General features: G+C 40.2%; 1 protein-coding gene across 3 annotated transcripts in view; it reads left to right on the forward strand.

Annotated features, from left to right (window-relative positions):
- Positions 1-15,942, forward strand: part of MYRIP (myosin VIIA and Rab interacting protein) — a 316,186-nt gene that overhangs the window by 91,017 nt on the left and 209,227 nt on the right. The window lies entirely within an intron of this gene.

The following is a 15,942-nucleotide window of genomic DNA, read 5'->3' on the forward strand; positions in this document are numbered from 1 at the left end:
TAAATGACTCTGAGCTTTGTTCCCAGCAGTTGTTTGAAGTTTCCAGAGTTTCAAGGAATCTCTGCCTTATTACAACAGAATTTGGAGCTTTTTCGTTAATTTAATTTCTTGTAGTTGGGGGTAGGGGAGACTTTCTGCTACAGTTAGTGTAAACACATGTTGAGTGTATTTGTGCACGCCCTGCAAAGATTTATAGAAATAGCAATTTTACAGAGCACTAATAATGGGAATAATTAATTTCCTCTTCTGGAGGTTATCTGCTGCTCTTCAGCACCCCAAGATGAGATTGCTTTCTAGGAATGAAGCAGGTGAGGGAACTTTCTTTATTTCTTCTGGGACTATGTGATATGCAAAAGTAGAAAACATCTCTTCATACTTAAGACAGGTCAACTCCACTGATACCCTGGACTTACCCATGGGTAGGAATCAGGTCTGCTATGTGTGATACTTCACAAGAGTAATATAAGCATCTGAATCTGTTAAAAAAACCCCTCAGATCTGGGGCTGGCTGTGGTGTATAAATAAGAGAACATCAGTAAATTGCTGCAGAACTACCAAAGTCCCAGGAGGAATACTGCTGCTGGTCTCCCCAGTGCTTGTGCTGCTTGGAGTATCTCAGTGAACCAGTTCTTATTTTGTAGCCTAGGATTAAGGTGTTGAAAACAAACATTACTTTTACAGTATACTCCACCAGTGACTGTGATGAATTATGAGTCCAGTGTGTACTTTTAAACTGAAATTCCTGGGTGTATTTCACATTTTTAGTATGCATTAGTTGAGTTTTTGATAACTGGAGGATTTTTCATTTTTCACTGATATATTTTTCCTGCAAAATGAGCATTTAAATATAATGCTATTGAATTCCTATCACAACAGTTGTCTCTGTCTTAATGCTGATAAGAAATTTAATTTGCTTCTTACAGCCTTCTACTAACCATGATAAAAACTTATTTAAATAAAGTGGATATCACCTCCTTAGAATTCCCAATGCCTTCTTCTTGGTAGGCAGAGCTAGTTTATAATTTCTTTTCAACCACCTTTAGAGGCAGTAGGAAGAATTTTCAATTAATTGCAACTGTCTTGGCAAATCTGATCTTTCTAGGCAAGCCAAGACTGCAATAGTCTCCACTAAAACTGCTGCTGAGGAAAATTGCAGACAAAATATAAATGGGTTGTTAATTGTGTGTTTGATTGGTTAAATTGTTTGTGATATTGTGCACAGTTCCTACTATTTTACAGAGGAAGACAAAAACCACAAGACTTGTGTGTGTTTACAGGAAACTTAGAAAGATGACTTGAAAGGGGGAAAGCCCAGCCACACACTAACAAATCCCTGCTGTGTTTCCAGTTCTTAGTCTGCCATAGATACATCAAAATGATTTGCAGTAACTGATCTGTTAATTACTCTGCTGCAAATATGTCAGGAAACTGATCAAGGAAAGTGATAAAGGCAAAAAGGTATGTTTTGGTTTTTTTTTAGTGTTTGATTAGTTGATTAGATAATGATTTCAAACCATGAAATACTTGTATTTTGACAGTCACTTAGCTGTGTGTCTTGCTATCCTATGTAAACACATACTGTAAATCATGTGGTGACCCTACCAGCATTCAGAGTGTCTACAGAAGCTGCATGTGGGGGAAAGAAACTCTTAGTCCATCTTTTTGTATCCTTTGCAGCACATCTATTTTTAAAACCTCACAGAGGACTTTGCCCCTGTCCTTTTCAGAGCACATACATGTCAGCTCTGCTTGTCACTTTTATTTTCCTCTGACTAGAGTAACTTGTAGAGGGAATTCAAGAAGTAAGCAGACAGCCAACATGACATGAGCACTGTCAGGCAGTGATGGCAAGCAGCTTTAAGCCATGCTTGGAAATGGGATAGGTTTTATTTCCTCCTCCCCAAGTTCATCTCAGGTGTTTTTTTGACTTTGAAATTCTATGCAGCATTTTATTAGGGAAATTTCCAGAATCAAGATGTCCTGGAGAAAGCCAAGTGAGAAGAAGCAGAAGCACACTGAAACTGCTGAAAAGATGAGGTAGGGTCTAGCCCAGTGAGATACTGAAGCAATAAGCGGAATAAATAAATAGACTCTACAACTCGATGTAGTTATGAAGTGGGTATGTATGTCAGCACTCGGCACAAGCAAGACAGCTCTCCAAAAACTTGTGCTCTGAGCTGCCGTCTGTCCCACATCTTTATTCCCAAAGGTGTTCCATATGCAATACATTACACAACGTTTCTATGCATATTCAACCCCTGGCCCCGCCTGTCTTCTCCTCTCATGCTAAATAGGTCCACGCCCTTCTGGGCATGCGTGGTTTGCTGTGGTGGTCCCACGGGTGTTCCTGGTGGTCTTCTGAGGCCGAAGATCATAGTCTTCCTCTGGATTGAACTTTTGAACTTTTCCCCTCTGCGCACGTGCTTTTGGTCCTTTGGGGTTTTATCTGAGTATGTCTGTTAGCCTTGACATGATTGAAGATTAGAGGGGTCTCCTTATCTGGGTTCTTTGCATTCCCTGGTCTTCCCTGGTATTGTCTTTTATGCAGGAAGCTCTAAAGATTTGTTTCCCTATGGCAGATATTTCATGATACATTCATTTTGTTAGCTCAAGTGAACTCCAAAAATCTCTATTTCAATATGAAGGGTCTGGCCCACAAAAGGTGGCTTTGGGACAGCAACTGCACTGCAGCCTGAGTGCACAGTGAAGAATAACAGAGTTGGTCCACTGTTTGATGCCTGTGCAGGTGCCACTGAACCCCACGGTGGAACAGGAGTCACCCGAATGAGTGACTAGGCTGAGATGTGCAGTGCAAACAGGGAGTTTTGGGGGTGAGCCATTGAATGATGGCCACAAGTTACTTGCGTGAGAGGATGTGGGTCCTTCCCAGCCATTGAAAGTCATAGAGGGTATTCAGCTGGTGGGTTAAAAGTCTATAATTGTATGGAGAGAAATGAGCAATTGGCAGCCAAGCAGGAAGCTCTGGACACAGTTTATTGTGTACCAGGGATGTTTCTCTGGACCTCTCAGAGCCATGCACACAATTCCTGCTCTCCGGGTTTAGCAGCATGTGTTTCCTCACTCCCATAGATATCCTGAGAGTGTGTCTTGCTAGTCACAGAGCATTCCTGCCCTGGGCACAGCCAGCTCCAGTGGCATTTCCTTTTTTTTCTCACAGCTGGCTCCTGACCAGATCCGCTGTGTGTGCATGCACCCAGGGCAGGGGGTGGTTTTGCTCATAATTGCTGCACAGATGGTGCCCAGTTGCTCTATTTGAGCACTGTGGGGAATACATGGGCACAGCCACCAGCTTTACCACAGGTGGTGCTGAAAAATCAAGGACTTGTCTGTTTGAGTGGGTAAAGAATTTGTCACCCACTGCAATCCTCGTCTCTCTTGCCCTGTCTCATGACAAAGCCACATCTGCTCCTTGCAGACCATTTCCTCTTCTGGGAAACTGCTACATTTGGGGGAATCTGGGAGGAAGCAGACTCTGCTCCTCCTGCTTTCTTGCCAACTCATTTCACCCTGGCATGTAGAGATGGACAATGTGAGATCAAATGCATTCAAGGGAATGGGAAGCTGAATGCCTCCTGGATACTTTATTAGGACATGTCACTGCCTTCATGAAACCAAGGAGTGAGAAAGAGCACAAGGGTTTGTAATGCTTTTCGGGGAACCTCCGATTTTAACTCCATCCACCCAGCCTGGTTACACCTCACCATACAGCTGGGAGATGTGGTTCTGCCGGGTTGAGGCAGGAGGGTGTGGTGCCTGCACCCCCAGGATTGATTAATTTTCCTTAATGCAGCAACAGAACCTTCAATTTAGGCGTGCAAAGCCTGGGCTATAAAATCCCCCAACTCTTTAGTACAGCCCCAGCCTGTGCGTGCCTCCTTTGCTCTCCTGGAGAAAGGCTGCGCACCAGAGTTAGCAGTTTGTGATAGTTCTGAGGCGCTCCCCCTGAGTGGGAGCAGCCTAAGGTGGCTGGGGAGGACAGATGAGGCTGGGTGGCTGCAGGGCTCTGGGTTAAGCAGGAATATATATCCTGGTATGGGCTGACCTGTCTCACACCTGCCTCAGTATCAGTGGTGCAAGACAAGAATCTAACCTGGAGACAGGCATCATCCATACCTGTGCTTGCTCTTGTCTTTGTAGAGAACAGAAAGAGCCACAAATGAGAATGTATGCAATATCGCCATTAAGATGTGCTCTGCAATTGCATAATTCTATTGCTTATGGGTTGCTTCCAGAGTATTTCTTTCATTTCCTTGGCCATATGGGTTTAGCATCAACTCCTTTATTTTTCCTGCCTCACATATCCTGGACACCTTTCCAAATTGTAATTATCTTTAAGCACTTGCTTAGCCATTCTTGACACTGAGCAAGGCTTCTTTCTTCTATCTTAACACTCTTTTCTCCTCTGACAGAGAGGTTATGTACTATCTCACACTGTCATGTATATGATCCTCCGAACTCCTCAGCAAACTTTTTTTATTGCCATCAAAGATTAATGGTGCTTACAAGATGAGTTTTTTGCATTTAATTTTAGTAATCTTCCTGTTTCTCCAGTCAAAGCTGCAAGCTGCCAGGCTGTGATGGGGGGGAAAAAGCCTTTATTTTATAGGCTCTGAATAACCAGGTTTGCTGAGGTTGTACCTGTACAAGCAAAACAACCTTCAGTGCAGAAATTAGTATGGGCTCACCATGTAAGCAGCTGTATGATGAACCTTGACTTGGAAACTTCCCCTGAGTCTCTTCTTCCTCTGGTCCAATTGATTGTGCAAATGCAGTGGATTCCTGCTCCAGGAATACAAAACAAGCATCCTGGTGCTGTGACATGGCTACGTGCTAGGATGCAGCAGCTGCCTATGCTAGCCTTGGGAGAGCTAAGCCTTGAAGGAGATCAGACTTTCTTCCTGTGGCTGGAGAAACCCAGCAACACAAGCCTTCGTCAGTGGCAAACAGTGAGGTAAGAACGTGTCGATGAGTCATGCTGAAAATCAATATTTCCTCTGCAGTTTAAACCGTAAGGAAAATGGATGTCCAGGGTACATTGATCTGAGCATAATCCATGCTGACATACTCCTTGCATTCCATGGGAATACATGGTGGCCTAGTCCAGAGAGTAGGCAAGTGGACTTCAGTGTTGGCACATTGGCACTGTAGGTTAAAGGACCCCTCTCAGGCCCAAAGATAAACCAGGGACAGTGTGATGGGGTCCTTTGGAAGGAGAACATGGCAAATGAGGTAGATGAAATTAAGGCTATCTCAAGGAAATAGGGGAACCTGAATGTTCCAGAACTGTGATCAGGCTTTATTCATGTTCTCATTAAGCTGACTGATGTGCAAGTTGCTGGATTAAAAAAATAACTTTTTGAAGGCATTTTTTGGCCTGACACATTCCTTGAGCTAACTCACTACGTGACTGCCCAAGGAGAGAAAAGCATGACTGAGAAAGAACAGAATGGCAATGTCATTTGAGCGTAGCTTCCATGCAGACTGGCTTCTCTTGAGTAAGGAATACCCAGCTTCAGAGAATTTGGGCTATTCTTACCATTACAATGTTTAAAATGGCAATTGTCTCATCTTTTCCCATTCATGTGTTCCATTTTGCTTAACAAAGCGCAAACTTCAAACAGCAATTCACTCTCATCCCTTGAATGAGGTTCAAGCCAATGTATAAATCATGGATTTGTGTTTTATTCTCATGCTATCATATGACAATTCAAGGTCAAATCCCTACAGAGAAGAGGTATTTTAAGAAGCAATAGCATAAATGAGGCCAGACCATTGAAGATGTCCTTGTCTATGGACTACAGGGGCATGTGATTCATGGGAACTGCAGAGGATGGACTTCAGGGGCATCATGCTTTCTTTGCTGCAGTGCAAGCACAGAGGTCAGTTTTTAATACAGAAGGTCTTGACATTTCCCATTGGAAAGATTCTGTTTCAGACCAGTAGAGGGAGAGATCAGGCCAAAGACATGAATTAGATTTTTTCACAAAGATTTATGGAGGGGGGGGAAAAGTCTAATTTATCTCTATAGTTAGAGTGCAAGAACAGTTGTCTGGGTTGCTGCTGGGTTCTTTGCTGGTGCCCTTTATTATTCCATTCAAGAAAAAGCTAACAAATAGTAAGTATATGTTATATCTTCCTAACTGGAAAAAAAAAAAAAAAAAAAAAAAAGACAATTTAATTTGAGAAGCAAAGTCTTAGTAGTCAGTAGCTCAAAGATGCACTAAAATATTTCACAAGGTAAAAAGAAACTATTTGCACTTATGAAACACTTGCTGCAACTCAAAAAAGTTAATCTTCTGAAAAGCATGTAAGGTATAATGTCCCAGAAGACCATTAAAGAATCTTTGAAATAATCATAATAATAAGCAAACTAGTAAGTGTAGTCATGTATGGATTTTGCAAAGTGATTGAAGTTATCACTCTCATCCATGATAGATTTGGTACAGCATAGACAGAGAGGGGTAGAATGACTTGCACATTTAGACCCTATAAGAGAAGGAGCAGGCATTTAGGGGGAAAAACATCAAAGTAATCACACCCAGAGAGTAATGAGATTGTGTGAGATTCACGTTGTTGGTGCCACTGTTTCAAGTGTAGCTGCTCTGATACAGATTCAGATATCACTCTCTTCACACAGTCTATTCTCATTTCCTTGTAGAAATGGATTTGAGTGTCATTTCCAATGTTGATTATATTCTTTCCTTCTCTTGGTCTCTATACTATGTGCTGCAACATGTCTGAATCTAATGGTGTTTACTTTAAAATACAAATCATATCAAACGTTAAGAAAAATTTGAAGCAAGCAGCATGATTTCACAGCAGAACATAGGTGAGTCTGTGGTTCTCTCAGGATTGGCTCCATGGGTAAGTAATACCTTTGGGAAGCTCTGTCCCCTGCCAGGGCCATAAAAGGGGAGCTTCAGAAGAACAGTCACCCTTGATTTCTCCCCAGAGCCTCAGAGGACCTTTTATATCCTATCCCAAGTCATTACAGACTGGGAAGAAAAAAATGAGATGCTGTGCAACACGCATCTCATTCTCATTCAGCTCTGAAGCCTGATGTACCAGGGCTACATCGGGCTTCAGAGCTGCATTGCAGTGTCTTGATGTTGTTGGAATTTCTATAACAAAGCCAGAATATTGTTCACTGCTTTGCGATGGAGCCTCTTAGTGAAATGGAGATCCTGCGATTCTGGAGTGGAATGCCAAGGAGGAATCAAACTTTGGTCCAAAACAATGGTGTGACCTCTCTAAAAATAATGTGGGACTCCTGTGAAATGAGAATTTTTTGCTGCTGAGAGGTCTTGGAAATGTTTTTAGGGATATTTTTCTTCCCATACATCTTTACAATTTTGTCTTTCCTGAGTTCAGTTTTTGATGGATGAACTGGTCTCAACCAGATCCTTGGCTGTTTCACTGTTGCTTTTTTCTTGTATTGCTGCAACCAACCTTTCACATAACTTTTACCTGAAATAGTAATTTTAAGTAGTCCCATATGAGAGAAGTAGTCCTGCGAAGTTTGTCCTGCAAAGTAAGGCACATGTTATGTCACAACACAGTCACACAAGGCAAATTGGAAAGGTGAGAGTTTATTTTCTGCCTACAGGAATCACTGACTGTAGTCTCTCTCATCACTTATTATTACAGTACCATGTCTCATAACATATCAGGTATAGTGTAAGCAGAGATGGGAAAATTGCAGATGATGTGATTTTTATCTCTTCATCTAGTGACTTTAAGGAGACACTGAATGAGTATGGAAAGACAACTTGTGTGTGTATCCATACACTAGGACTCTCTTGGTTAAGATGCCATATTAGCTACAACCTACTGGGAAAATATTTTTGAGAGTTTTAGCATATTTCCTGAAATCTACAGATCCTTCTATATCTGAATGCCAGGATCTGTGGTTCAAAGGTAGTTAATGCTCCAGTGAAGATTAGGAGAATGGATTCCCCCATTAACAACTGAATACAGTCAACCAATGTACTTAATTTGTACTTAATTTATAGTTTCTGTTTTCCCTTTCTCTGAGTTCCTGAGATGTAAGATATCAACTTCCATGAGTGTGTGTATCTGGCTCCGTATAATTTTCTCAATAAGTAGGAATGAATGTTGAGGTCCTAGGAGGACCACCAAAGCTAGTGCTGATGTACTGCTCCTGAACTGCACTTTTCAACAGACTGAAGGAATTTTATTATTCATGTAGCTGGTAAAACCCTATGTATTTCTGTCTTATCAATAATTCATCTTTATCTTCCCCATCTGCTGTTCAGAGAACCTCACCTCACAGATAAAACTGTGTCTGGAGCCTACAGGGATCCTGAATTTTCTCTGCTTAATCCCTTTGCATTCCCCTTCACTTCTCCACTGGCAAAATATCCCCTAACACCAAGTGAAGAACCTTGATAATGCCTTTGAGAATAATTTAAAATTCTTTGGTATTTCATATGGAGATGTTTTAAAATGTTTATGTATGTAGTAGAGGTAAGATTAAGTTGCAAGAAGGGGCAATATTACTGCAAGTGAAACAACTGAACCTCAGATATAATAGCTAAAGTCTTACAGCAACACTCGCTTGACAATTTATTTGCTGTTCTGTCTGAGGGTTTGGTGTGGGCTTTTTTTCCAGAGAGTTATAGCTTGTGGTAGAGCTATTTGCATCAAATGCATCAACAGGGCATTACAGGTGTAACTGAAACTATTCCTGTTAATGCAATTTAATATAGACCATTGAATAGTTTAGAAGTAGTGAAGTCACATAATGCTCACAGTGTATGCTGGGTCACTGATAGTAGTTGCTGTGGAAACCTTATTGTCTCTTCTACCACAGCAGTACATAATTGTAGCAGGTTTGTTTTTTCAAGGATTACATTCCAGACCATTTCAGAGAAAAAGAAATATTGTTAAACTTCACCAAATGTAGTTTCATTAAAAGAAAGGAAATTTCTCACCTTTCTGCAACAGGTGTGGTAATGGGAGTGAGGCTGCATTTCAGATGCTATCTCAGGACCACTCCAGATATGCTGTTCAGGTACAAGGAAATAAAGCTACAGAACCAGGTAGGTTCTGGTTGAGGTAAAATGGGCTGAAATCTCCAGTAAGAGGTATGGGCCATCTGCTTTTCCAGAAATCAAGCCATCAAGAAGTGAAGGCTGTAACAGCTTTATTGCCCATTGATGGAGGCCTGTTCTAAATGGGTTTGCATACAGGGAGGATTCAAACAATGCCAACTTGTTACAGGGAGCGTGGTAGCACACGTGCAGCACACTGGTACCAACCAACACCTGGAAAATTCCATGAAGAAACCTGCCCAGGAAGGCTGTTGATGGCCTTGCCCTTCTTAGGTGTATATAAAGAAAAACATTCATCTGCAACAACGCTTGCCCACCTGGGCAACCATCCTGTTGGCTTTCCCAAGTCCTGCTGTGAGGTTCACAGGCATCTTTCCTAACAAAGAGATGCTTGTCAGCAAAGAAATAGTGCATCAGAATAATTCCTCATAAGAATGACCACAAGAAAACAACTGAGGGCTTTCAAAGTGAATGTCAAAGTTTTGGGGGTTTTTTGGTGGTTTTTTTGTTTTGTTTTTTTTTTTTTTGGTTTTTTTTTTGTTTGTTTTGTTTTTTGGGTTTTTTTTTGGTTTTTTTGTGGTTTTTGTTTGTTTGTTTGTTTGTTTTTTGTTTTGTTTTGTTTTTGGTTTTTGTTTTGTTTTGTTTTTTGGTTTTTGGTTTTTTTTAATCCAAATGTTGTTGGATTAAGGTTTGGCTGCAGAGCTCTCTCTTCCTGGTATCACAGATGGTATCACAATAAGACTTAGTATTCTTTGTGCTAGACCCAATTCAGTAAAAATTACTTACAATTGTTTTAATGACTTTGTTAATGATTCACAGGTATCTTATATGCACTATTTACTCATCTGTCTTCATTACCCCATGGCCTAAAGTGGAGATGCTACCAAGGAGAACAATAATAATTGGCTCCCATAGGAAAATGAACAGTTCAAGCTCTGCAATTAGAGACTGGTCTCTCCCCTTAAATACTTAATTAATAGATCTGAGTATTCTAGGTTTTAAAATTCTAGTGACTCTATTTTTATACATTCACCAGGAACTTGGATAAGGAAATGAAGCTTAGTATATAAATATTTGTCTGGAGTGACACACCCTACTGGTGTGTCTGAGAGCTGAGAGTTTCAGAGCTGAGCAGGGAAAGAGGATGTGTAGTTTGGGCCTGGGTCTGCTGGAGGGCTGGTGAATGCCAATTTGCACACTGGGAAGGTGGTTCTCATAGGAATTATAAAAATGAGAAATTCCTGACGTCTAGCTGTTGCTACTTTGGGCAGAGTGGAACGGGTTAAGGAATAAGTCTTGCAGGGCTGATGCTGGTCTTGCAGAAGAAGAGTGCATCTATGCAGTGCCTGCAGCCTGCTGCAAGGACAATGCAAGGTGAAGGTCCTGTCAGACACAATACCTTTAAAACAAGATGGAAAAGTAAAATGGCTGATCTGAGGTCCCAAGGCAGACACATAAAAAAGAAACTTGTGTGTATTTGGGACAATCCCCAGAGGATTTGATTTGAATAAAACCACACAGTCATTTCTGCAGCTTGTGACAGATATAATCCTACTCCAGCATATCCCATGTTATTTTGGGGGTAAATTAAATGAGAAGAATTTTACTCTGTGTGTGAGAAAACACCAAGTAACAAACTGATTATAGAAAATCCAGGGAGAGGAATTAAACCATGGGGTAAGCTCTTTGAAACAAACACAATGTATTTTCTATGGACTTGTACAGAACAAGCTCAAAGGGTACTGAACATAATCAAGGCATGTGAGAGGTTGTGCAAGAATATGTCAAACAGTAACATGATGCAATGTGCCAGCATCCAACACATCTACTTTCATAATACTTTGACTCAGTCTTTTTCTGGAATGAGATGCTGGTAGGCAACTTTCTTTTAATTGCTTTGACTATTGCTGCTATGCTATTTGCCACTAAGCTTTGGGTTTGGGAAGAGAGAAACTACCTTTCTAGTCAATGTGAAAATAGCTTTTGCTTGGTAATTTTTATTTGAATGTCCAACTCTGCTAGATGTATCATGGAGAAAAGATTCTCAGAATATCTGTTACTTCTGCTCCTGGGTAAGCCTTACCAGTCAGTGTATCTATCTAACAAGGCTCAGAAACATTAATGAACTAGCCTGTGTCATTAGCAAAGAGCTCACCTCACTGTCACCAGGCATTTTTGCTGTTGCAACACCCATTTTTTCCTCAGCCATGCACTACTGATTCTGAACACACAGAAGATTAATATAACAGAATGAATGTCACACATGAATATCACAGAAGAAGGGACTTCAGTGTAAGATGGCTGCATAAACATTTTTTAAATGTAGACAAAATTTTATCTATTTCCGTCCAGTGGTCTAATGGGAAAGGGGAAAGAAGTGAGCAAACTTTTTCTCTTTGAAAAGATGAATTTTTTCTTTAACTCAGAAATGGTTAAGTCCTATATCCCCAAACAATTGGTTGATCCCCAAAACCAGCTGATCTGGCTTTGTTGACCTCATTTCCATGCAGAAATTACTGTCAGGATTAGGGTTTCTTTCAAAAGAAAAGAATTTCTCAAAACTACTTTATTCAGAATGTACTAAAATATAAGAAGTTAATAGAAAGTATTTTAATTTTGACTAATCTTCCTTAAAGGAATTCACTGGTTTTGTACTGCCTAGGATTTTTAAGACTGTTCATAAAGATTTGCTTCGTTCTTGCTGTGGTTTTGCTTGTAAAACATAAGCATAGAATTATATAGTGTATACTCTATGCATCTGAGGATACTTTTTCTGTATAGAGTTCTAATAAGGGACAGAAAAGCATTTAGCACTATCACTTTCATTTATCAGCTTTAGCCAAAGGCAGTTGGGTTGATGACAATGTAGATTTTAATAATTTCAAATAATGAAAAACTTCAATTTATTTGAATAAGAAAAGCATTTTATAGGTCTTTTTATGAAAAGCAACCTTCTAGAGTGCATTCTTGTAGTCTGGCTCCAGGTATCAGAGGTGCTAGGTAAAATAAAATAATTCCTGATGGTGACAGAGAATTGAAGCAATGAACCCAAAAAAGAGCTGCAGGCATAATAGTTTTAGATGGGTTTGTTTTAAACCCAAAATTTCACAGCTGTCTGTTGATTCTGGTACAAATAAATCAAATGAAGCTGAAAGAACATATCACTAAACACGAGATCAAGAACTAAACCAACACTCGCTCCTGTTTGTTCAGTGCTTGAATCTGTGAAGTCAAATCTGCCTTAATATGAGCATTTTCCTCTTTAGCTGGAGACTTGCATGGTTTTTCTTATTCCTCCCCTGGGCACCACAGAGCTTTTTCTCATTTCTTTCAATTTGTGAAGAAGAGAGCGTAGCTGAGCCGTAATAAAGATGCTACCACATCCTCAATGCCACCTTGCCCAGGACACAAATGCAGCTCTAAAGAAAAGCATCCGTGGACCACATCCCTCCTGCTGCTTGCTCGTCCTGGGATTGATGACTTAGAAGGAGTTATTGCATGAAAGGTGGGGCTAAATGGGGAAAAAACAAAGAAGCAAAAAGCCATCCCCTGATGATGAAGGACATCCTGACATTGTTTCATATGTTCCAGCCACTGCCAAAAAATGAAGTCCATTCTTCAGGGAAATTTAAGAAGTCACCTCACCTTTTAAGAATTTTCTTTTACTTGCAGAGATGTAGGAACTTAATGTCCTTGCCCATAACTGTTTAATGACAATCATAAAGGAAGAGCACCAAAAGTGTCTTCATTTCTTTGCATGCAGCTTCTTCCACAAACATCTTCAAGCTTGCATTTATGCACCCTGAAAGAATGAGGAAACCTACAGTAACAGCAATACAGTAGCATCATGTTCTCTTCTACAAGTTATTAGCATTCTGATTACTCCCATTTTTCCAATAATCATGGAAAAAATTTCCCTTACCAATTACACATCGTATGTTTTTTTTCTACCATCTTCCTTACTAATTCATATTTCTGCTGTTACCTTTTTATTGACCAGAAAACCACAGTATAAACAAAAAAAACCCTCTGTTCTCTCGCCCCACTGGTCATAAATTGTTTTTTCTGCATTAGGTACAGTTTGTCTGTAACTGTTTTCATCCCAGTTGTGAGAGTTTGGTAAGTTTTTGTCTTTTCAAAGTATTAGCTCACCTAAGTTCTGCTGCTGCTAGGTAAATACCAAAACTTCCTTAAGCTCTCTCCCTTACTAGTGTAGGTATAAAGCCCTTATCCTGTCTTCTCTCAGCTTTCCTTTTTCTCTTTTCACTCTGAGCATTTGTCAGAACTCCTCTATACACTCTGAGGCTTGCGGGTCAGGGAGCATGGCTGTTGAAATCTCCAAAGTCATGGCAAAGTGTAATATCAAATGTTATGCCCAACATACTGTTAAAAATGCATCCATTCTTTTCAGTTCTTTTTCTTCTTACTCATTTTCTAATGGCCTATGAATAACTTAAGTATTTTAGCTTATTTATAATTCTTTATGTTTTGCATAGACACTTTGTAAAATGATTTATATTTATTAAGTTCTTTAAGATCCTAAGATAAAAGGTTACAATGATTTTCAAGTTATTACTATCAAATTATTGTTAACTACACTTCGTGAAAATACTCTGAGGTCTTAAGAGATCAGTTGAAATTAAGAGAGACTTAATTACTTATTACTGTCTTCATTTGCTGCCCTAAAATATCGGTAGGCTGGAATAAATTCATAATTGGTCTTTGTGGCTAACACAGCAGCTTGTGGCTTTTCAGCAGGTACTGTCCATATTTGCATCTCCAATTTCCCTGTCTAAACCCCTATTTTTACCAAGAAGGTTGGGACACTCTGAAAGCAAACTTCACAAAGTCCTTGTGGAGTAGTCTGTGATTGTCAATGAATAATCCAGCATGACTGTGCACATTGGCTAACATCATATTTCTGCATCCCCCTGTGTATCCTCCGAGGGAATAACAAGCCAGCAAAAATCTTACTTTCCCAAAAACAAGTTTATTTGAAGGTTTTGCAACAATCATATGCGGTACAAAAAAATGGCTAAAACTCCTGATCATATGAACTGTGCTCCTAAAATCTTCCTATGACTAGCAGCCCCATTCCATGGATGCTGAGGGCAGAGGGAAGTTCTTTGTAGGGTGAGACCTCCTACCCAGAACTACGGTTATCAGGGAAGTCAAGGCAGGGTCCCACAGGTCCTGGAAGCAGCCTGCCCTGCCCTCCTTACACCAGTGCAGCCAGCTGGTTACACAGCACAGCTTGGGGACAGCCTGAAGAGTCACCTGTTGGCCACTGCAGCCTTGTAGCCACAAGTTATGGCATCACTGGATTTAGTGCTGAGCATTCCAAGCTATAGCAGCCTGCTTATTTCAATCTGCATTTGGATGACTTTTTTCTTTATGGAAAAAGGCTGTATTGTGACAAGAGAAACTTGCCACCAAGAAAACACATTATTTTCTTGTCCTGCACCCATTATTACCAGATCTGCCTCCCATTTTTACAAGATTTTTCCTATGCTGCTGCCTAAACAGCACCATGGTTGCTGTTACTACTGATGTGTTCCCTGGATCCAACTTCTTTTTTGCTTCTCTCCACACTGAGAAATATTGCGTGGTCTGTAGTTTATTCTAACTGTTGTGAATATATGGAGAACTGGGAATTTTAGAGCTATAGGATGTGAGACAAGCATTCAGGGCACTCTTCTTTCCCTGATGACTCCTCACTCTTGCCAGCATCCCTTGCACCTCTCAGTGGCCTGCTCCCTTCCGTATCTGCCAGGCACTGGGTGGAAAGGTGCTTGGGCATGGGGTAAAAATTCCCATGCCACCACTAGGGACTTGTCTCTGGATAGTTTCTCTTCCTTAAACTTGTTTATTCTGTATGCTTATTTAAATGCTTTTTTTAATTAGTCAATGGCCGTATTTAATATGATTCCAGGGAAAACCTGGCATATCTCAGTTTCTCCATCTAACCCTTATGATTTGGCCCGTAGGGGTGAAAAAGAGATTTTATGCAGGTTTGGGGGTTTTGTTTCAGTGTTGTTTGGTTTTTTGTTTTTTGTTTTTAATTATGAATGGCATTCATCAAAAATACCTGCTACAGATGGAAGAAGTTGATTTCTCTCCAAGTGAGACACCAAAACCTGTAGAGGAGGCCAAATATAGCATCCAACAAGTAGGGTGGGGATACAGTCAAATAAAGAAGTCCAGCACAGTATCCACAAGGTGATTACAGTATTTTTTATTTTTGCATTGTTCCCTTTCCCCTCTTTCAGTGCCACTCTGTCAGTTGCTAATAGCTGGCTTACTTGTGCCACTGATTAATATCTTCTCCGTGGAGTACTGTTGCAGTAAAAACATGTAAACCTAAAGATGTAAAAATATACTGATTTACATGTAAACATGTAAAAATGTATTGGTTACTGTATTGGTATGGAATGAAAGAGCCTCAAGTCCAACACTTTATCTCTAGTGGTGAAGAATGTGAAATATTACCTTGAAAGGAAAAAACACTCTGTACCTAATTGCAGAATGTTGAGACATTACTCTTGAATGCAGTATTAGCTTAGTAGCTTGAGTGTGAGGAGCAGGATCTCAGTTTTATCTTCCAGTGTTTCAGCTGGAATATTGGGAGAGGGGTTTCTATCCAGATGTTTTTTCAATTCCTAAAAGTGCTCAAGTGTGTTATCAATTACTCTTCTCTAATACAGGCAATTTGTGACCTATTGTTTAAGTCAATCTCTGATTTGTTGCCATGTCATGTTGCTGTTGAAAAAGTGTTATTGCTGAAACTGACTGCTTCTTTTTCTTGTTTGTATTTAAAGAAGAAATTTCTTCTATTTGGGAAACACTG

This window comes from Lonchura striata, chromosome 2 (genome assembly GCF_050655825.1).
Source record: "Lonchura striata isolate lonStrDom1 chromosome 2, ASM5065582v1, whole genome shotgun sequence".
In the NCBI taxonomy this organism is placed as follows: domain Eukaryota; kingdom Metazoa; phylum Chordata; class Aves; order Passeriformes; family Estrildidae; genus Lonchura; species Lonchura striata.